The sequence below is a fragment of the Vipera berus genome (genome assembly GCF_964194415.1).
Source record: "Vipera berus genome assembly, chromosome: 1".
NCBI lineage: Eukaryota > Metazoa > Chordata > Lepidosauria > Squamata > Viperidae > Vipera > Vipera berus.
Window position 1 is genome coordinate 311,347,256 of NC_138202.1, and position 24,446 is coordinate 311,371,701.

The 24,446-nt window shown below is 38.9% G+C and overlaps 1 protein-coding gene across 1 annotated transcript in view; it reads left to right on the forward strand.

The window, feature by feature from the left end:
- Positions 1–3,293: 3,293 nt before the first annotated feature.
- Positions 3,294–24,446, forward strand: part of PTPN14 (protein tyrosine phosphatase non-receptor type 14) — a 129,573-nt gene continuing 108,420 nt past the window's right edge. The window contains exon 1 of the mRNA XM_081327077.1: positions 3,294–3,426. The gene's annotated coding sequence lies outside the window, so the exon portion shown is untranslated. The remainder of the gene's footprint in view (positions 3,427–24,446) is intronic.

Genomic DNA, 24,446 nt, shown 5'->3' on the forward strand with positions numbered 1-24,446 from the left:
GATTCTTTGGTTGGGGTGTTTACTAATGGCACTTTCTAATATTTGTTAAGATACAGGCCTGTGCTGCCTTAGCTAAGGAATTGTTATCAGGAAGGCAAAATTGAAATATGGGGGGAGGGGAGGGTTGCATTGCTGGAAATACAAATGAATCCTATCCATTACTGTATGTCTTATGATCCAAACTTGTTGCATTTTTCATTTTCTTGAAACACCTGTGAAGGAAACAATAAAGGCTATTCCTTTATAAATTGTATAAAATGTAACACCAATGTGTGAGGTTATCTGTTTCCTGCCCAGGCAAAGTGACTCACAAATGATAATCAGCAAGGACTTGCTAAAGGCTTCCAAGAGACAGGAACATTGGCCCAAAGTGAAAATTACAAGTAAAGATAGTTACAGAAATGGTCAGAATGACCTCTTCTAGGGATGTGAAACAACTTCAAAGAATGACTTAAGCTTCTTAGGGGTGGCATGTATCCTGAAAGAGTGTAAATATGTATAGCTTGTAAACTGCACTTTGCTCTCTTAGAACTCAATCGGTTTGGGAAGGGTCTAAGAGGCCGTGTTTGCAATCGCTTTTCTTTTTTTTATTTTCAATTTTCTTTTCAACAAACCTTTATTTTTTTTGTTAACCAGGCCTGTCTTCGAGTTGTAAGTATCAAATTTGGGTTTTTAAATCTCACACCTGGAAAGGCTTGGTGATGCAAGAGAGGAAACCACATTTTCATAAAAATCGGCTTTGCCGATATTGATAACAGGAGTACACCTTAAATTCTTGCTCTGTTTTATTTACGGTAAATCAGACTTACCCCAGTTTTCGATCAAATTAAAGAAAACAAAAAATTGGCAGTAACCTATTCCAGAAACTGACAATTACGGAAACATTAACAGTTCAAGCTGTTAATTTTAGAGATGGAAAGTGAACAAACTAAAGAGACAATGATAAGGTGGACGAAAAACTTTGGTTATAATATAGAATTAGAAAAATGGCAAAAATCATGGGAGAGAAATTATAAACTGACAATGTCAACTGCATATAAAGAAAATTTATATAAAATGTTTTATAGATGGCACCTGCCACCAGCAAGATTAGCAAAAATGTTTAAAAATATATCAGATAGATGTTGGAAATGTAAACATAATTCAGGTATGTACTATCATATCTGGTGGACATGTGATAAAGTAAAGGCCTATTGGGAAAAAAATACATGCTTGGTTTGAAAAAAATATTAGGAGAACATGTAATCTTTAATCCTGAATTTTTTCTATTAGGTATAATACCAGAAAAGATTAATAAGCAAAATTCATATTTGGTTCTACATATTACAACGGCAGCAAGAATAACCTACGCGCAGTGTTGGAAGAATGAATAGCATCAGAAGAAGTAATTAAAAAAAATACTGGAATGCGCTGAGATGGACAGACTAACTATGAGGCTGAAAGGTAAAGAAGAAACAGAATATTACCAAAGCTGGAATTTATTCCACAAATGGCTAGAGGAGAGAACCAAAGAGTAGGACTTGATTATGTATTAGCGTTTTTTTGAACCCAGATCACACGCCGATTGAAAAATTAACACACGTACGTAGAGAAAAATAAAATAAAAAGCTTACATTAAAACAAAAAAGAGTTCAAGCAACTTCGAAAGAAATCGTTTTACGAGACATTTTGCTAGTACCTCCCTCCAAACCGTCAGCAGCTCTTAACGGTTTGAACCGCGCGGATGCCCACGTGTACGTCCAAGTTCCCAAAAGCAGCGTTTCCCAACCTTAGGAACTTGAAGATGCGTGGACTTCAACTCCCAGAATTCCCCAGCCAGCATAGCTGGCTGGGGAATTCTGGGAGTTGAAGTCCACGCATCTTCAAGTTCCTAAGGTTGGGAAACGCTGCCCAAAAGAACTAGCCGAAATTCGAACCACAGGCTTACAAAAGCTTACAAAACACGCGCCCCAGATCTTCGGACAACGGTTTGTAGCGTTACTTCCCAGCGGGGCGGTAAGAGGGCAACTCGCCAAGTCCAGATCGGCCGCCGGGCTCGCAAGGCTTCCTTCAAACTCCGCCCTTCCCAAAGTTCCCCAAGAGCCGCCTCCGCTCCCTTTCCTTCGCCCGGCCTGCTTTTCCAACCTCACTTCCCTCCCTGCCAAAGCTCCTCCTTTTCTACTCGAACCCGATTTTTCGGGGTTCCTCGGCTTACACCCCCCTTGGCGAGAGACCCCCCCCCCCAAACGTCCCTTTCTCGCCGCTCCTCCCTCCCTGCCCGCAGAGGCTCTTGCCCTCCCCTGGCTCGTTCAACGGTGTGTGGGGGGGAAATAGTTCGGGTACCCCTTTCCCTTCCCCCCCCCCCGAGAACGACACGTGTAAATTTCAAAACGACCCCGGCAAGCTTGGCGCAAAGCCGCCAGGCAGACCCCGCGAGCTGGGGCTCAAGAGCCAGCAGCTGGAGGGGAAGAAAAAGACGGCGCCGTCCGAGGAGTCTCTTCTTCGGCTATCTTGCTCTGCTGCCCCGTCTCCCGCTTGAAAGAAGCTCCTCAGCGGATCGGTGTGGTGAAGAGGCCGGGCTTCCTTCGGGAGGGGGGGGGGGCTTTCATTCCTGTACAAGGGGGAAGGGGAACTCTCTGTGCTTTTGTGTGTGCGTGTGTGTGCGTGTGTGTGTAAAGCACGAGAGAGAGAGAGAGAGAGAGAGAGAGGGAGGAAGAGGGGGGGGGGAGAAAGCGAGATCTCAAGCCCCGATGTTTCCTGCCTTCCACTGCCGGCGGCCGCCCCGCATTCTTCGCATTCCTAGGCTGTGACTCCGAGGTCGTCGTCGCCGTCTCCGCTGAGCAGCGCCGCTTGGAAGAGAAAGGGAGCAGCACAGGCACGCTCGCCCCAGCGGAGTGGCCGGCCCTCGTTTTAGGAAGCGAGACAGTAATCGCTCCCCTCCGCCGCCCCCCCCCCCCAATGCTCCCGGTTCTCCCGTTCGCCCGCCGCCCCGCCGCTTTCCTTCCTGAATTTTGCGCTTCCTTACCCAACTCCAAACTTTCTCTGGCGCCCCTGTGCTTTAGGAGGGAGAACCAAAGGCGGAGCCGTTTCTCTCTCTCTCTCTCTCCCCCCCCCCGCTTTTGCCGCTCCCCCACCCAACCAGTATCCCGCTTCTCCTTCCTCCCAGCCCGCCCCCTCCCCTCCCCCGATTAACTTTTTGCAACGAACGGACCTCTCGCCTGAAACTTTCTTCCCCTCCTGATTGGATTCTTGTGGTTAAGACAGACGCCTGCTCCATCCGTCGTGGCTAGATTTTCTTCGGGATTTTTCCTTCCTCCTCCCCCAAATTGCTTTTTTTCCTCCCCCCCTCCCTGGGAGAGGGGGAGCGAGAAAAGAAAAGAGGCTCGTGATCTGATTTCTTCGGGGAAACGAGCCGCGTTTGGTTGATCCCCCAAGACATGTGAACAGGTAAGCGGGAGATGCAACAGTTTGGAGTGGGGGTGGCGGCCTGGGCGAAAAGTTTCTGAGCCTAGCGTGCGAGAACATACTTGCCTTTGTAAGCGGGTCTCCAGTTTGTAATCCTGTCTTCGGGTGCTTTTAGCGACTATGCTTGATTATATTATTATTACTACTACTACTACTACTACTACTACTACTACTACTGCTATACTTTTCATGTAGGTCAGTTAACGAGCAGTTTCTGGGACTTTCATGAGTCTTCTCTTTTCTGAAGAATAACTTTAGAGCTTAAGGTGTAAGCTTTGCATGCAGAAGGAGGGACTGTTGGAAATAAAGTGAGTTTGGAAATAAATTAACTAGACCAAATCCCTGTTCATTTCCCTAGATTACTATTTGTGGTTTTGATAAAAAAAAGTATACAGTTTAACTTTCCTGCTCCATGACTGACTTCCCAAGCAGTGCAGAGTGACTTCTGTCCTTCAACTTTCAGCCAGCCAGCCACCCTCCCACTCTCCACTGATTTGTGGAAGGGTATATCTTTTGCCCTTTGTTCCCCGGCAGTCAAATCTCTGCTAGCCATCCATCTCGGGCAAATGCTGTGACAAGGTAGCATCTGTTACTGTTCCTTGCATGGCAAAATCTTAGCCTGGCCTTTTCCAGTCTGATGTCTTTTGCCTGGATTTGGACTAGACTTCTCAGTATCCCCAGCCAGCCTGGGCAGAAGGATCTGAGGGGTGGGGATAAGTCCTTCGATTTATAACATCTGCAAAAGAAGTGTGGATTATTTAAATATGATAAGGTGAGGATTTTGAAGTTTCTTGTATGAAGGTTTTCTGAGAAAGTGCTGCAGGAATGAAGGGAAGGGGGAAAGTCATGCCCAACATTGATGTTTTCTCTGCCCTCGTGATGTGTTTATTCCAGTGAAGTGTGCATTGTAAAATTCAAAGCTGCTTTAAAAAAAAAACTTTGTAGATCCTCTGTGCATTGGATTTTACAAGTTTTAAGCTTCTAAGAGTTTTAAGACTCTAAAAAAGCCATACTGCAGCCATACAAGTTTCATTTAGTTATCCCGCATGAAAATTTGGCCTTAGGAGAGGTCCTTAGTGAAAGGTCGTTTTTTTGTTGTTTCCAAAGATGAAAGTTTCACACACTTGCTTTCAGAAGTCTATACCACAATTATGCATATAGTTATTTGAGAATACAATTACTGTATTGTCACTTAGAATTCCTAAAACATGGTTTCATTTTTGTATTGCATGAGCAATAGCATGGAAATGTGCTTTTTTCGGTTTTCATCTCTGTGCTAGGTGTGGGAAGCCCTCCAGATGTTACTAAGTATAATTTCCATCAGCCAGCATAGCAGTGGTAAGGAAGGTTGGCAGTGGGCAACATCTGGAAAAGAAAAAAATTCTCCATTGCTGCTGGATATTAAGAACCTAAGGATTTTTACTGTCTTGTTATTCATCTTGTTCGCCTATCCATAAAGGTTGATGGATTCCTCTGTACAGTACAGCTGAATGTACAGTACAACTAACTGAATGACTAGCTAATATGTGAATCAGTTCCAGTGGAATCAGCAGTGTGTTTTAGGTTATCAGAAAACTTTTTCATGTTGAATCACGTGACATCATTTGATGTCAGTATTGTAGATCTTAAGCGGTGGAGCAAATGTGCTTGAGCTTATGTGAAGGCCAGGAAACAAAGTAGTTACACAAATTTGGAGTAAGAAAACCCACTGTTCTGTCCATCATTGCATCATGCTAACAGAGTTATCAGTAAGGTGAATGATTATCTCGGTATATTTTGTACACCGCCATCTCATTTCTAGAAGGATTTTCGAGGGCTTTTCTAATTTTCCAAATCTGGACATTTGTTTCAGTATAAAAAAAGAATCATAAAAATATGTTCATGAAGATATTAAGCATTCTGGATACAACTGAAAGGATATTGGTAAATCATGCAAAATTATTGACAATCTTAACAGTCAGCATTATTAGGAATGACAAATTTAGAATACTGCTTCGGATATGTTATCATGATTACCACTGAAAAATATTTGATCATGCCGGACAAGCCATATTGCATTCTTTGACAAGCAGACTAAATTAGTAGACTAGCAAAAATGCTGTGGCCATTGTATACATGGACTTCAGTAATGCATTTGACAAAGTAGACCACAGCCTATGTCTTAATAAGATAGAAAAATGTGGGATAGCATTGTCCTCAGATGGATTTGTAACTGTCTGACCAACTTCTCCTCAACCTCAATAGAACTGAACTGAACTGAAATATAAATGAAAGCATGCAGTGGGATACCCCAAGGTTCTGTCTTTGCCTAGTACTCTTCAGTATCTTCATAAATGATTTATGAAGAGTCATGGTGGTGCAGTGGTTAGAATGCAGTACTGCAGGAATTCAATTCTGAGTGGCTCAAGGTTGACTGAGCCTTCCATGAGGACCCAGATTGTTGGGGCAATATGCTGATTCTGCAAACCGTGAAGCGGTATATGAGTCTAAGTGCTACTGCTATTGCTATTTGCTGTAGATGAGGGGATAAAAGGGGATTGATTGAATTTGCAAGCTGATGGGGGAAACAGCCAGCACTATAGAAGATTGGCCCAAGATCCAGAAGGACCTTGACAAACTTGAATACTGGGCCCTATCCAAAAAAATGCAATTCAGTGGTGACAAAAGTAACATTAGGCAAGAAAAACCAAAAACACAGGTATAGAATAGGTATTATTTGCCTTAACAGCAGTAACTGTGAGAGAGATCTAGGAGCCCTGGTGGACAATCACTTAAGTATGAGCCAATAGTGTGCTGCAGCCACCAAAAAAGCCAATGCAGTCCTTGGCTGCATCAACAGAGGGGATAGTATGAAGATCAGATGAAGTGTTAGTTCTGCTTTACACAGCCTTGGTAAGGTCTAATTGGAATATTTCATCCAATTTTGGCCACTGTAATACAAAAATGATGTTGAGACTCTAGAAAGAGTGCAGAGGAGAGCAACAAAGATAATTGGACTGGAGGCTAAAACTATCACTGAAAGATTGCAGGAATTGGGTATGTCTAATCTAACAAAAGACTATGGGTGACATGATAGCAAGCTTCCAATATTGCCCCAGAGAGGAGAAGGTTGACCCGTTCTCCAAAGCACCGAGGGTAGGACGAGAAGCAATGGATGGAAACTTATCAAAGAGAGATCCAACCTTAGAACTAAGGAGAAATTTCCTGATAGTGATTACAATTAATGTGAAATGGCTTTCCTCCAGAGGTTGTGGGTGTTCCATCACTCGATATTTTTAAGAAGAGATTAGACAGCCATTCGTGCAGAATGGTATGGGGTTTCCAGCATGAGCAGAGGTTGGATTAGAGGACCTCAAAGGTCCCTTCGAATTGTTAATACCTAAAATGAATTAACCTAATTACGTGTAATATTATCCAACCACAGTGTCTTTAAGAGGTGGGTCCAAGTCATGTTGAAATTTTCAGGTTCTGGTAAAATAGAAATATAGGAAATTACCTTCTACTCTTTTAACTGCAATCAGTGATCGTCTGGGGTTTCAGGTATTAATTAGACTGGAGTTGCTTTATATCTTTATTTAGGAATGCTGAGGAAACGTCTATGGACAAACTATGTGCTTTACTGAGTGACAGTTCTACTTATAATTGACCTATCGCTGGATTAAAGAAGTAGAGCCTATCTTCTTCAGCCTGGGACTATTCTGATGTTTTTTTGTTTTTTGTTTTATTAAAAAGTTTTATAAAAGTTACAATACAAACCTACCCCCAAACCACCCCCCTCCCCCACTTCCCAGAACTGAATACAGGGTTACAAAATTAACAATCAAAATCTAAATAACATTAACCAATTATATATGTAACCAAGTTCCTAACGCACTTTAACTCCCCTTTAACATGAACACAAACAAGATAAAAGTAAACATAATAATAATAAGAACATAAAAACAAAATAATATCCATATTCTTAAACAATACTACTAATAATAAAATATAATAAAAACTAATAAAAATACCATAAAAACATACTAATATTAATAATATCATTCTATAATTCATTCATAAGCTAGATGAAACTTTTTAGTCCCATATTTTTTCTGAATATAATCTATCCATCTTCTCCAGACCAAAAGGGACTATTCTGATGTATTGGACTACATAACTTACAATTTCCAATCAACATGGCCACTGACATGTTGGCTGAGAATTATAGAAGCTTTAGTCCAAACATTTGCAGGATATTAAAATACAAAAAGGTAGTAGTATATTAGGGTAGTAGTATATTAGTATTTTGAGCAATCAGGCATGGATTCATGCTGCATTTCAAGTATCGTGATGTTTAAATAGTTTCCTTGAACATTCAGATGGATAAATAATAGTAAAAATTCAAATATTTCTTTTTTATATATTTAACTTGAGCAGATCTTAATCTTCATAGGAGTGTTTCCTCCCTGTGTAAAAGATGTGAGAATGGCACTTCTAAGATGGTAGCCTCCAAGTTGTATTCTAATGCTACCCTAGAAATAAAAATTATATGGTGTAAAATTGAGACAGCATTTTTACCAGGTTTTTCAGAGTAACCAATTCTGTCAGGTGTCCTGAGGCTCAGTTCTACCCCCTCACCCAGAAGTTGTAGTGACAGAGCATGGGCGTTTTCCTTTACCTGTTTTTGATTTTATTTTTTATAAATAAAATGTTTATTGAAATAGTGGACAGATCTGCATAATCCCACATACATTGCATTATTGGATTATATATATAGTTTGTATTTCCTTGCATTGCCAATTTTTGAACTGAGATGGGCCTTCCTTTTTGCTTTTAGCTAAAACTAGGAAGGTAGATCTGGATAATGATTGTTACTGAAATAATACAGACATATAAATGTGTTATTAAAACTGCGAATTCTGCTATAACTCTTATAGCCTTATTTTGTGTCATTTCAGTTTCCTCTATAGCTGAAGGATTTTTGCATATTTGTTTAATAATGGTTAAAATGTTGCAGTTTATCATGTTTCAGCCTAAAACCAAATAAGAACTGTAATTATTTTGAATGGGAATAGAAGTGTCAAAACATATGGATAGATTGTACTAGGCCATTCAGTTGGGTAGGTCAACTGTATTTACAGTTCTTTGATGAAAAAACACCAAGCTACACTGTTGACATGGAGTTTTCACACATTGAGAGGCCAGGGTTTTTTTAATAATATCTTGATGTGTAGTATAAAAGAGAATAGTTAGGTTCAGGGCTTTTTTTCTCATAGAACGCTCAGAACGGAGTTCCGACACCTTTTTTGGATGGAACCTTGTAGAGTAGGCAAGGCAGGTTCTGTGACATGTGTGAGTTCTGGCACCTTTTTCTTTTACAAAAAAAGCATTGGTTAGGTTCATACATAAAGCTGAGCTTGGACCAAAGAAACCATATAAAAACATGCAAATAAAAGATGGTATCTTATGGTGCCACTGCTAAAATGTTTCTGATTCCAGTGCTTATGCTCCTTTGCAAACAGAGTGGAGCTTCCCATCTATAAATTTTCTTATACGGTTAGGTCCAAATCAGTTGTACCCCTGGTTAGAGTAGTATTCAGAATTGGCAAAATAGCAGACAGAACATGCTGGCTCTCTGCCAATATTTCTGTCTGCATAATGGTACTTGATGATTATAATACAAAACATGAATTATTGAGAAAAGAAATTCGGTTGGGAAGGAATGGAGAGATGGAATAGAAGTGAACCATACAAGGTAGGGCCTCCTTTCAGTCAAAAGTGGGGTAAATGATGATGATGATGATAGTGCAAATCAGATCTTGCACAGGATCACTGTTAAATTAACATATACAGAAGCCGTTGTCTGTCTTATTTGTGCTTCTGCTGTCAGAGTGGAGTTGATTAAATTAACTTGTCTATGTATTATGTTAAACTGTAATATGATTTAGGGGCTTTGTGTGGGTTCATGGGATTGTGAAAGATACTTGGCTCACATAAATCTTGGCTAGCAATTGTCTCCAATGTGACATCTGACACAATCTGGCATCTTCAAAATTAAGTGTTATTTGGAAGACATTGTTAATGTGTCCCATGATATTGTATCTCTCTTATTTGACAGAAACTTACATTTCTGGAGTTGACTCCAGAGACCACTAAAACCCAGTTTATTTATTCTAGACCCGTTTACATTAATGACCATTTTCTTACCTTGTTCTTCAATCAATAGAATAAGAGAGTGCTAGTCTATTACTTCTCAAATCTATATGTTCTTAAATACATTGTCAATTTTTTTCATGTAATGACCATCTGCAATGCAATAGATGTTCTGAAATTTGTTTCAGAACTGATTAGCTCACTGTCTTGAGCCCCAGAGAATTAAATCTGATCTGTTGTTGAACTGACAAAAGAAAATGTGTAATTGCAGGAAATTAAAATTTGGAACAAACTGCTTAAAATATACATCAGCGTTCTCTATAATGGAGCTGTACATCCAACCTATATATTCCAGATTTGTTTATAGGCATTTTGTTTAAAATTCTGCTTCTGAAGACCTTATGACAAAAGTTGGTTAGGAAAAAAGGAAACTTACATACAGATAGCCCTTGACTTACGACTACAATTGAGCCCAAAATGTATGTTACTAAGTGAGAAATTTGTTAAGTGAGATTTGCCTCATTTTATGATTTTTCTTGCCACATTTGTTAAGTAAATCACTGCAGTTGTTAAGTTAGTAACACGGTTGTTAAAGTGAATCTGCCTTCCCCATTGACTTTGCTTATCAGAAGGTTGCAAAAGGGGATCACATGACCCTGGGACACTGCAATCGTCATAAATGTGAACCAGATGTCAAGCATCCAAATGTAAATCACATGACTATGGAGTTGCTGCAATTATCATAAGTATGAAAAATGGTCATAAGTCACTTTTTTCAGTAACTTTGAATGGTCTTTAAATGAAGTCAAAGACTACCTGTATATCAAATAGCCCAATTTACTTCAGTGTTCTATCGACTGACTGTATTATTTCTCAGACCTAGCTTAGAGCTAAAACATATTCAAACAAGAGCCTTGGTGGAGCAGTGGGCTGATGCCTCCTTAAGTAACACCAGCTGCCTGCAATTAGTGCAGGTTCTCATCCCACCAGGCTCAAGGTTGACTCAGCCTTCCATCCTTCCGAGGTAGGTAAAATGATGACCCAGATTGTTGGGGGCAATAAGCTGACTTTGTAATAATGCCGCTTGGGGTGTGTGTGAAAGCCCTAACAAGCAGGCATATACAGAGAATGAAGGCTACTGCTAAGCTTGTAAGCCGCCCTGAGTCTTCGGAGAAGGGCGGGATATAAATGTAATAAAAATAAATAAATAAATAAATATTCTATTTTTATAATAATGACTTTGATTTTGCAGCTGAGCACGTTTACAAATAGTTCTGTACATGAAGGAAATGGATAGCAGCTTTGAAGCTTTTATTTGTAGTATAAGACCATCTAAGATAGTGACTGTGAACCTTGTGGTGTCCTTTAGATTTCAACTCCCAGATTTTTCAAAAGCTGTTGTGTTATGAATTGAAGGGTGCCAAGTTGAGGACTACTGTGTAATCTTGGACATTTAATTGTATACCCTTTGGAAGATAAAAGATAAGATAAGAATTGTTGACTGCTAAAAGATCACAAGATCTAGGACAATATGTTATAACTTTAAAGCTTCCATCAGTGTTCTTGTTGGATGCCACAAAGTCTGATCAAATAAAAAGGTGGAATAAAGATAAATTAATGTACGTATTATGTATTGGTATGTGTATGTATTTGACATTGATTGCTTTACCTGATAAGCATACAGGAAATCCTTGTTTAGCAACTGCTTCATTTGGTGCCAGGTGTGAAGAATTAGGATCAGCCTAAGTTCCAGTTCAGAAGTTTTATTTCTCAAGCCTATACACAAGAATCTGGTCAACTAATGGTCAGCACTAAATTAGCGCTAGATAAGAGTTAACAAAATTCAAGGGCTGGACTTGGGAGTGTTTGTGAACATGTAACAATTCTAGGTTGAGTTCTCCCTTGACTCCACCCCCAGGTTCTGCCTGCTCTTCTACATTTAATGACTATTTGTAGTTATGCTGGTGATAAAAGAGTAACTTTATAACCAATCCTCACATTTACCACCAGCAAAGGAAAGCTGAAGTGAGATCATAAGCTGGTTTTGCGTAGTGACCATTTTTTTAACAACCAGACTGGCAGTTCCAATTGTCATAGCTAAATGAGGGACTACCTGTAGTTGTTCCTGATACGTTCATTGTGGTATCTTATTATAAAAGTAAAAGTTGAACCAAATCTCTTGTTTTTCCCTCTCTGCTATCCTTTTTGGAATATGCGCAGAAAAGTGAAGGATTGCCTTCCATCCACTCCTCTAGTAACTAAGTAATAATTTCATGTATAGGTTTCTCTGAGGTTATCCATTTCACTTCATGACCAAGGTTCTAACATATGCTTATTTGCCTGAGCAAATTATATAATAAATATGCTACTTATTTAGGGCAGTTCACATTTGTTATGCAGAGCTAGCTGCCATGTTATGATAATTAATTCACCAATAACTTTGGATAAATTTTGAGTCAAAGCAGGATTGCTTTAAGGGAAAGTATGGAAGTGTTATAAAACAAATGTCTAATTTTAGGTAGAGGTGATGGGTGAAAGGTTTTGTAATTAAGGGCACTTTTTTTAAAAAAAAATGTAATCTAGCAAAATTTTCTGTGACTTAGTTTCCCGCTTCTTGACCTGTCTGTTCTGAGCATTTGAAATCTGAAAAACCGCATGCATCTTCTGCCCCAGGTGCCAAATATTAGAAGGGAAAAAAATGCCTGCTATCACAAAATTGCAGAAACAGCAAGTTCTTGCTTGTTATTTTGCGACATCATACTTTTTCAGTGTCCATTAACTCAACAGAAAAAGCCGCTGAGCCATCGAAAGGTTTTGTGGGGTCATGAATTCTCCTTTACCTGTTTCTGTAAACTTGATTATTTGTATAATTAATCTCATTGCAGGTGGTAAAGCTGCACTTCTTTTCAAAGCCCTTTACTGACACAAAGACACAGCTCCAGAAATTCTGTAACAGGGTGTTTCTCAATCTTGGCATCTTGAAGATGTATGGACACCCATGTTAATTTATTATTCATTACTATGCATTTATATACATAGCAATCTTTTGTGTATATTGATGTTCTACCCCATGTTAACATCAAATTGCATGTATCTCATTTGCATTTCTTTCATGATGAAATTCTAGATATTATATACCAGAGGTGTCAAACTGCTGGCCCATGAGCCGGATGTGTCATGCCGAAACCGCGCCCACCTCATTGCAGGCAATGGGAAAAAAGTCACGATAAGTCGCAACATGTCACATGATGTTGTGAGTTTGACAGAGTAACCCAATTTACATATCACACTGAATTCTAATTTAGCAAGTTATATGTGAGAACAAAAGGATAGCTGTAAGATTTGGGGTCACATATTCCATATGTACTTAGGGGAAGCTTTTGTTCTCTATTCTGTGAGGCAATGTCTCTTCCAAGTAGGATCAGTTGACTATGGAAATTCTCAGTCATCCAGGTCATGGTTGTCCCAAAGGTACTTTTTCAAGAGGCAACTAGACTTTTCATGGTTTTCATTGAAGATGTTTCGCTTCTCATCTAAAAAGCTAAAGAAGCTTTTTGGATGAGAAGCAAAACGTCTTCAAAGAAAACCAAGAAAGTCCAGTTGCCTTTTGAAAAAGCACTTTGGGACAAGTAGGGTCAGTTGTTTTGCAATATTTGTAAGACCCCATCTTCAAAGTAACATTTAATGTTCGTGCAGTGCTTTTATTAATAATTTTTATCTATTAAACTGGTCTTACGAATTATCATAAGACCATGCTGACTCCATTTGATGACCTTTAGATATTTTAAATGAAAACTCCTATAATTTGCAGCCAACATACTAGTTGGGTTGAAGTCGTCCAATAGAGTCATTTAGTCAGATGGGTGGCTATAGAAATCAATCAAACAAACAAACAAAATATCTGCAGAGATTTAGCAGAAGGAACTCCTTAGGAATTCATGACTGTTGGCTAGAAGCACTTTTATCCTGCTGCCAAGAGAACCTGGGTGCCTTTACCAGGACCTGAGATTTGAGATGCCTATAGAGATTCTCAGTAATCCAGGTCATGGTTGTCTGAGACTTGAGAGTGATTTCACTTTATTATAAGGGAGCATTGTCTCAGTTTTGTGGATCTTTACAGCAAAAATGCAGTGCTTTTTATGTGAAATTAAAAAGCGTGATACTTTATTGAAATATAAAATATTGATAAAATGTTAATACTAAAAACTATTAGAAAGTGAGGTACTGAATGTGATGAAGTTTTTTTGTGAAAGATAGGAGAATTAATTAACTTTGAAAAGTAGTTCACTTCCAGACTGGAAACATACCACTTTTTTCAGATTCCAGTCCAAGAAAAAATATTTACTATGCTATATTTGTTGGTAGATAGTAAAGAGCTAAAAGTCTTGGGACTAATATATCTGAAGACCCCCAGGTAGCATATGTTAGGAAGGTAGCAAGCAGGGAAAACAGGTTTGTGAGGCATGAACATGTGTTAGAGGTTTTGGCTGAGTATTGTTTGGATTTTGTTTCTCTTGTCTGCCGCTTTAAAATATTTACTGTTGCATCTTTTAAATTGTGACATACCTACGGGTGTTTGTAGAATATGGGTATTATAGAATAAATTTATTCTACAATAAATGCAGAAATATGTGTTACAAAATTAATTTAGTTTGGAAAGGATGTATGGCAACAAAATAAATCAATGAAACTGAAGCTTACCCTTTGCTACTGGTTTTGTTTTTTTGTTTTTTTAAGGGTGAGAAGTTAGTTTTGTTTAACCACCATTATTTTACAGATGGTGCAGCCATCATTTTTGTCTGTTGGAACTGTATTAGTTCAGCAGCAGCAACTGCTTGGAAAAGATTTGAATGTAATTTTTTCAACATTTTTGTAGTGCCTCTTTTTGCTAAGAGGTAATACTGATGCTTGTTAGCAATTATTACTAACCCAAAGCCACACTCTTGGCATTTGAAACTACTGGGATTTAAAACCATAAGAAGCAAAATTGTACTAGATTCAAGACTGTTTGTACATTTTGGAACATGCCCATAATTTTCATGGGCCTATGCTTCCCCTTTTATTTCAACAGAGACTACTGGATACTAGGCAATTAATGTTAGTTTTTAAAGCAAATTATATACACAGTGTAATACTGTAGATTTTCTCTGGAGACTTTAATTGCATTGGATTCAGATAATTCCTGTTCAATTCTCTGTTGCAAAATAGACTCCATCATCCCCTTCCAATCACACTCATGCTTATTGGCAAAAATAGATGTTGCCCAACAAATTTGGAGAATAGCTTACAGAAGCTTTGATATCCAGATATTGGATTGATAAAAGCTATAAATTTAGCCCCAAAGCCACATCTAATTTTGGATATTTTTTGGGAAGTATTTTTATATCTGGAAAAAGAAATAACATATGCCCTGACCTTGGCATGGATAGAATGTTGTTAATGCTTTATAATGCTTCTTTTTTGTAACTATTACAGAGTTGTTCATACAAGAAGTTAAGGATTTACTGCAGTATCCAACTGGGAGGGGATACAGGTATTTGTAAAACTATGAAAGGCATTTTGTTTTCATTTCGCTTAGTCTCCTCTAAGGAATGCCAGCTTATCTGTTGAGTGGTGGGCTCTAACCTGTGATGATCCCCATGTCTCCCACAAGAAAGCAAGGTCAGCAGCAATCATTTTTTATTCTCTGCTTGGGTCTGTGTGTTTTGTAACAAGAGAAAATACTTAGCATTCTTTTTGGTATTTTAGATTAGCTCTTATCAAGTAACCCTTCGTTTTTTATGCAGATGCATGCATGTAATTGCAGAGAAAGAATTTGCCCAAGCCTTTTAGTGATTGTGGTTATTAAGCCTAAACTATATTATCCTAATATAGCTCTTTCTAAGCTGAAACTTCTAAAACGTGTTTCGATTACAATTTTCCAGACTCCAAAACTCCTAGTCAATATTCCCAAAGTAGATTAGGGAAGCTGCCCTAACTATCAAGTCTGGTTAAAATAAAACTAATTGTGGTGTCTCTATTATCTGCTGTATCTATTACAATTAAATTCATCAGTGTTTGATCATTTTTATTGTAAGGTAAATGTTCATACCTGTACTCATTTCATATACAAAGAGATAATAGATTATGAAATACACTGAATCTTTAGTGTTTCAAAGGTGCTGTTCAAACGGCATTTGGACTTTATTGGGGTTTTTTTTCCTTAAAAACTTCTTCAGTTCTTGGCTGATTGGTGCCAAACAGAAGGATTTATATTCTTTGCAGTCATCTGGACGTTGGCACTCTGAAGGTCAGTTGTTAGCTGTCTGAGAGTTGTTGAAGCCACTTGGAATATTGAATCTTCAGTATTTATTCCATTGAAATTCTGCCATTAATTAGGACTCCTGAGACCTTCACCCAGCATTATACTTGATATTTGTTTCAATTGTTTGGGGACATTTAAGTGCTCAGAGACAAAGTAATCAAATACAGTATATGAATATTAAAATATGACTTCAGCAATTGGATGCATTTATAACTATATATTTCTGATCTTTTATGATGATGGTTGTACAATTGGAGCACCCTTAGCAGAGAATGCGAACAACATTGCTAAGAATTTTTTATCGTCAAAGTATGACTGCTGTACTTGCAAATGTAAACACAGAGACATAATCAACTTTCCCTGAACTCCTGAAAGAATAATAATGGTCACCTTTCTAATTAATCTTCTGGCTTTTATTTTTCCCTGGATTCAGTTACTCAGCTTCTTCTTTTATTCTTTATTTCCTAAGGCTGTTCAAAATATTGTTTTACACATACTTCAGTTGTAGTAGAGCAAGTATGATTAATAATTTGATACCAAAAACAAAGTGTTGTGCTCCATGCTAACAGTGTTGAACCACAGCATTTGATGTTGATTAATATCTTCCTGTAAATATATTTCTGACAACATGGTCAAGAATTCAAAGCTTACCCATGCTTTCTTTGGGAAGATGGGTTGTCTTTTACATCAGAAATGATCTCAGGTTTTTAGCCAACTGGTAATTACTGTAACAAGGGGTGGAGGCAGTTGAGGCTGCTTTGTTTCTTTGGCCATTAATGTTGACCTCTATCATTGTGAATATGTAGGATTTTTTTTTCTGCCAGGCTTATAAATAGTAATTTTGGATTTTCACATTCTGATTCAAGAGTGTGAGCAACTAGCAGTGTCACTTGGTGTTCTTTGAGTGTTGAAGTCTCTTGACAGCTAGCATTAGCTTTCCAAATTTTTACTGCAAAACTGGACATTTCAGTTTCTCTCATGTGAGATTTCAAGTATAGGGATTGGTGCCTGACAAAGTCCTCTGCAATTCCAAGACCTATTTTCTTCCTTCAGGAGACTTATGAAAAATGGTTTTAACCACATCTTTTTTGAATGTTGCTTGGTGTTGTGTAATTCTTAAGCTGATTCTTCAATTGTTTAATTTCTGAAAACTGATTCATTTTCTTTTACTGCCTTTAAAAATACATACTTGAGTAAGCTATCAAGGGTCTGGATGTCTCACTGAAATCAAAAGGAAGTAAAAATCTGGAATTCTGCTAGTAAATTTGCAGTAATGCAACAAGATTTTATTCTTTTCTCTTGCTTCCTACAAGCCTTTTGGAATGTAATAAGAAAAGCTATATATTTTAGAGTCAGTTTGCATCAATCATCTTGTTATTTCCACCTATTTATGATATGATTATATTATAGCAGCTCCATATTGTTAATGAAGATATGCTGTATTTCATATATTTCAGTTCATATGCTGTACTGAGCCAATATTTGTTAACTGTGATTTTTTTATAAACACTATTTTTTAAATAAACCATGTTGGTTCCTATAAAATAGTAATCTGTAGTGACTTTTACTGTGCCTGAGTTTATGTATGATCCTGAGACAGAAACAAGCTACATTGGTGTACACAAGATATAAGTCACATAAGGGTTAAAATTGTAGATATTTGTGGCTTTACAAAACAACATGATATATTTATTTCAGTTTCCTGTTTATTTTTAAATGTTTTAATAAAAATGAAGTCTATAAAGGAACACACACACATATATATGATAAGAGTATATAAGTACCGTATATACTTGAGTATAAGCCGACTCGAGTATAAGCCGAGACCCCTAATTTTACCCCAAAAAACTGGGAAAAGTTATTGACTCAAGTATAAGCCGAGGCTGGGATCCGCCGTTCTGCAAGCCTCCGCCGCCGGCGGAGGCTGGATCCGCGCTCTGCAAGCCTCTGCCGCCAGCAGAGGCTCGATCCGCCATTTTGCAAGCCTGAATACACAGGAATACCCTGTGTGGCCGCGGCTCTCGGGGAAGCCCTGGCTGTCCGCTTCCTCGCTCCACGCTGCCATTCGGGGCCCGCGCGTTCCCCGGGCAAATCGCGGCGCCCAGCAGGCGAGGAAACACGCCCGCTCCAGTCGCCCCCCCTTCCCTCAGGAGACGCGAAGCAAGTGACCGCCCGGAGCTTACCGAGGACTTGCGCGCGGCCGAGGCTTTGGTGCTTCCGGGATCGCGCGCACCTCTCCCAAGCCGCCGCCGTCCGGACACCTGCCGAAGTTTGGGGAGGTTTGGGGAGGTGCGCGCGCACCTCCCCAAACCTCCCCAAACGTCGGCAGGTCTCCGGACCTCCGCGCCCTGCCTGCCTGCTTCTTTCCGCTGCCTGGCTGCCCTACGATGTAACCCGCTTCATGATCGAGTGCGACGCCTGCAAGGACTGGTTTCATGGCAGGAAGGGGATCTCTGCCCTAGAGCGGGAGGGGGGAGGGAAAGGGGGGGAGGAAAGGCCCGATCGCTTTGTGTTACCTGCCGTGAAACCAGTCCTTGCAGGCGTCGCACTCGATCATGAAGCGGGTTACATCGTAGGGCAGCCAGGCAGCGGAAAGAAGCAGGCAGGCAGGGCGCGGAGGTCCGGAGACCTGCCGACGTTTGGGGAGGTTTGGGGAGGTGCGCGCGCACCTCCCCAAACCTCCGCAAACTTCGGCAGGTCTCCGGACGGCGGTGGCTTGGGAGAGGTGCGCGCGATCCCGGAAGCACCAAAGCCTCGGCCGCGCACAAGTCCTCGGTAAGTTTTTTTGTTCACTGGAGTATAAGCCGAAGTGGAATTTTTCAGCCCAAAAAGTGGGCTGAAAAATTCGGCTTATACTCAAGTATATACGGTATATGTTTTCTGTATTTTTTATCTTGCACAGTATATTCATTACATGATACATGCAGAAAAGTGCTCAGTTTTTCAAAACAGCATTAACATTTGACCATGGTGAGCAATTTTCTGTTTTGTATGGTGATCAATCAGATGGCTCTGAAAAACTTAAAACCAGTATATAAATATATTTTTTCTTACTATTCTGTATAAGTGATTAATATTTAGAGGTGTATTGCCTTCTATTCCCAGAGTAACAGATAGTTATCACAGCTAGAAGTGATTAACTTGTATCTCCACAAATTTGTCAAATCACGATATGAAGCATGACTACTGAAGGTCAAGGCTGAGCAATTTGCTGCTAACATATATGGTTGAAATTTTGTGAGCTTTCACAGAACACGTTCTTAGTAAGAATTTGGGCTGAAAGTTTGAAAGAATGAGGCATTCAGTCCTGGAATATGTTACTGAACCTCTCTCTAGCATCATTTAAATATTTGATTTTATTTTTAAAATTCAGAAGTGCACATTTTTTGGTTTAGAGAAACCATAACATAAAGGGCATAAGTTGAATATCCCCATGGTTGTTTAGATACATGTACAATACAAAGAATGCATGTACTGTTAAAAGTGTATTGATTGGAGACATAAATATATATTTCTGTATGCAAACAATGTCATGTTGGTGATGGAGAACCCAAATAATTTCAAAGAAATATTAGTAGATGGAAGCTATGCAAGACAGAAAGATATGGAGAGTTATAGTGAGTGGCAGTTGTTTCATTTCAGTTTTTGGATAGAAGAGTGAGATAATTATATGAGATAATTTCCCAGAGTAGGGCAAAATTTAAACTCTGCATTTGTATGAATAGAATTTGTAGTTAGTTGGAGGAACTTGGTTTTGAAATGGTTCTTTTGATTTTCTGTTTGTGTGAACATGGTTTTTTAAAAGCCCCCAAAATGAGATAAGAGGGAAAAATACTTCACTTCTTTCTTAAGTTGTTTTCTGATTTGTAAATTATCTCGCCAAAAGAACTAATTGACAAATAAACAGATCATCTTATTTTCTAATGGACAACTTGGTGAATCCCTGCCAATGTCTGTTGCACACTTGGGCACACTTACCTTGATTGTAGTCCTCTGAACATTTTCTTTTTCAACAAAAGAAACCCTTATGTTGTGCCCACAAGATCATCCAGAGCTGGCAAGCTATCAGAGAAAGCCAATTTTACAGACAAAAGACCTATTTCAGGAAAACAACCTAATTGAATGTTCAAAGGCATTCATGGGATTTATTCTCATGTTTACATTTGAAAATCTCAAGGGTGGGGTGTGCATTTCATTTATTGGGTCTGGAGAGTTAGTGTCTGGACAATGGATGTTCAGCACTTTTTGGTTTCAGCTTTTTTGGTGAAACCTGTGTAAATAATCTATATCTTGTTGCTATATTTATATTATATAATTTGTTTTTCTGTCAAAGTACATCTTTTTAGGTACAGGTGAAACTCGAAAAATTAGAATATCTGTGCAAAAGTTCATTTATTTCAGTAATGCAACTTAAAAGGGGAAACTAATATATGAGATAGACTCATTACATGCAAAGCAAGATAGTTCAAGCCGTGATTTGTCATAATTGTGATGATTATGGCTTACAGCTCATGAAAACCCCAAATCCACAATTTCAGAAAATTAGAATATTACATGCAATCAATAAAATGAGTGTACATAGAACAATATCAGACCTCTGAAAAGTATAAGCATGCATATGTACTCAGTACTTGGTTTGGGCCCCTTTTGCAGCAATTACTGCCTCAGTGCGGCGTGGCATGGAAGCTATCAGCCTGTGGCACTGCTGAGGTGTTATGGAAGACCAGGGCTAAAGAAAAACAGACCTGGTCTGTTGCTCAGTGGTCCAAAGTCCTCTTTTCTGATGAGAGCAACTTTTGCATCTCATTTGGAACCCAAGGACCCAGGGTCTGGAGGAAGAATGGAGAAGCACACACTTCAAGATGCTTGAAGTCCAGTGTGAAGTTTCCACAGTCTGTGTTGAATTGGGGAGCCATGTAATCTGCTGGTGTTGGTCCACTGTGCTTCATTAAGTCCAGGGTCAATGCAGCCGTCTACCAGGCTGCGGTCATCCCTGCTGCTTGTGCACCTTTTTCTTCCACACATTTCCCTTCCACATAACTTTATATTAATGTCCTTTGATACAGCACTTGGGGAACATCCAACTTCTTTTGAAATTACCTTTTGAGGTTTTCCCTCCTTATGGAGGGTGTCAATGATGGTTTTCTGCACAACTTGTCAGGTCAGCAGTCTTCTTCATGATTGTGATTCCTACCGAACCAGACTGAGAGACCATTTAAAGGCTCAGGAACCCTTTGCAGGTGTTATGGCTTAATTAGCTGATTAGAGTGGGACACTTTGAGCCTAGAATATTGCACCTTTTCACAATATTCTAATTTTCTGAGATTGTGGATTTGGGGTTTTCATGAGCTGTATGCCATAATCATCACAATTATGACAAATCACGGCTTGAACCATCTTGCTTTGCATGTAATGAGTCTATCTCATATATTAGTTTCCCCTTTTAAGTTGCATTACTGAAATAAATGAACTTTTACACGATATTCTAGTTTTTTGAGTTTCACCTGTATATACCTAAAACTTCTGGTTTTATAATATCATGACTCTAGGAGGGAATATTGTACCACCCCCATGGCTCAAAGGTAGAGTGTATGAGATTTGGATCAATCTCTAACTAAACCATTGCACTTAAATAATCAGTGTGGCCATTTATCAAAGCCAAATCTGTGTTTTTATTCACTTTTAAAAACCACAAGTCTGACACACATTTTTCCCTGAAAGCTTTCTTGCTATCTATAAATGAGCAGCATGAACAAGAAACATTAATTTCAGTGCCTGTAAAAAGTTTTGTTTACTGCCTGTATTTTTATCCAGGATAATTCAGGAAGGACATAGTACTGTTCTAGGAAAGACCTACTCATATTGCATATGGGAAATTAGTTTGTAATTTTTTTTATTTTAATGTTCTCTGCCCTGGCACATTTTCTTGAAGTTCAGTAATCTTGTAATTTTTCCTCAGTGGCCAATGACATGCTTAGTTTTTTTTCCATGTACTTTTGAAACTTCCTTTGGTTTTGAACTAGAGGTTCTGCCCAAGTATAAGCCAGAAGTGATGTGTGGCCTTCCATTTCATTGTGTCTGGAGGGGAATATAGTTCTTAATTATCAAATTAGATGCACATTCTGGCTCTTTGGCATATCTTCCTGGCTGGCCATCTGTTAGATTGGATCAAGGCCCACCGAGAAAGTAGACTACTCATTACCAACCGTGCCCTAGTGCCAACCAATGGTGGCTTAAGAGGGGCAGGCTGTACACAGTTCATATTCCTGTTCCCCTGCCAGAAGCATTTCTTGTGAGCAGATCAATGCCAGCCTAAGCCCATATGTCCCATTTTCATAAATTCACATCTGTGGAGACAGATGTGGCCATTGCTGTACCAAGAGGAAATGTTAAGGAATGAGGATACTGACCATAGTTTATCAATCAAGTGTCCTTTGGAAAAAGAAGTTTATAATGGCACTACTTCATCACTGTAAAGAGGTCCAATCAAGGTCAGCCCATTCAACTTCCTTTTCAAGTATTAATACCCAAAGCAGCTGGCCAAGAAAGACTTGTGAAAGCAGCAGGTCAGGTTTTACTGTTAGCTTGACCTAGCCTTTGGCAATTTTTCTTGATCAGCAACATAAAAAAACAACTATTTCCCATGGTGCCTACATTAAGTTCCTTATGTATGTATATGTACATTCTCCTTAATGCTCTTCAGATTTAGATGATATTCAAGTAACCATATAGCATTATTATCATCATTAGGTGTTTGACAAAGAATATTCACAAGAACATCACTCATTCATAGAAGAGGACATAGGCCTATTTAGTGGCTATACACTGAAAGTAGTCCTGTTCACTGGTTATATATAGTCTACACACTAAAGACTGGCTATGAATATGTTGCATATACAATCCAAAAGCTAGTAAGCATTTTATATCCATTGAATTTGAGTAGTGATTACTATATTATCAGTGTAATATCAGATGACAATTACTGGGACATGTTGAGCATGGATAGTCCCATTTTGGTACAAATGCATGGGAATTCAGAGAATGCGTTCACTATTAATACATAGAGCATATGTATGAAATTTACTATTCTGGGAATTTTTGAATACTGGCCGCTCAGGTACAGTAATGAACATCTGCTCATTATGTTCCTAGCATCATCTGGCTTTGTATTATGAATATATAATTCTGGATTAATACAGGAAAAGGGAGTGCATGAATTAAATAATAATAATATTGCCGTATTGAAGTTGGCTTTGCAGCCAAATTGTTGTGCCGTGTGAACTATGTGTTAATTTGTTTAGGTTCTCAGGATCTGGTGGCATGAGGTAATGATGTCATTAGATTCGATGCAACCTAATGGTTTGTTTGACCCTTCATTTTTTGGAGGGATCAGATTTTTTTGGAAGATGAAATGGTTGTGTCTATATGGTTTAAGCCAGGGGTCTTCAAACTTGGCCCTTTTATGACTTGTGGACTTCAACTCCCAGAATTCCTCAGCCAGTGTGCCTGGCTGAGAAATTCTGGGAGTTGAAGTCCACAAGTCATAAAAGGGCCAAGTTTGAAGACCCCTGGTTTAAGCCATCTGAGCCTTCAAACTCAAATCCACTCCAAACTTCTCCGCAAGACTATGTTTTGTTTGTTAGAGAATCCCCAGGTTTCTTAATAGCAAGGTTAAGTTTCCAACTGATTGTTTGAATTTCATGGCTCAGTGTGCATATGTCTACTCTAACTGGAGTCTTAACTGAGTTTGAGTTTCTTTACTCATATATATGCTATGATGAAATATTAGATTGTTGTAGTGGTTGAAAGTGAATAAACTGTTATTTTAGGAGAGCGATCAGATGGAAAACTTAGGGAGCATGAAAAAGAGAAAGAGAAGGAGTTAAGAGGAAGCCCAGTCCTGAAAGGCAGACAGAATAAAAGGAGGGGGGGGAGGAGATCCTGTATTTAAAAAATAAAGTAAAAAAGAGATACTAGTAGTTTTGTGACAGCCTTTCGGTAAATCATCCTGCTAATCATCACGTTAAGGGAGCAGTCAGTCTTTATTTCATCCCGGACTGATTGATTGGTTCTGCTTGCAGTCTGTGGAACTCTTAGTAACAGTCTCCAAATCCATAATTCAAAAGGCATCTCTCTTCTGTCTCTTGCTTTTCTTTATGTCCAGCATCACAGGCATACGTTATCACTAAGAAAAAATACATTGACTTGTCTGTTTTGATCTTTGCTATCTTACAGATAATATCTTCTATGATCTTGGCTAAGTTAGTCATTTTCTTTCCCCCTAGGATTAAGCTTCTCTTTCTCCTTCAGGAAACTCTCCACCTTTCCCTGTTTTTGAAGCAAAACTAATAACCACCTTCACTGAATTCCCAACAGCATTTTAACATCAGTTTTGTCTTTTCAGGCTCAAATAAACTCTCAAAAAAACCACAGTTCTGTCTATTTTATAAAAATGGAGGGCTGAACTAAGCAGATCGAGGGCTGGAGTTCCTTTGTTGGAGATGCCAACAATTGCTTTGTTTCAAGGTTAATAAGCAAAGCAAAGAATCCATTAAACCAGGGGTCC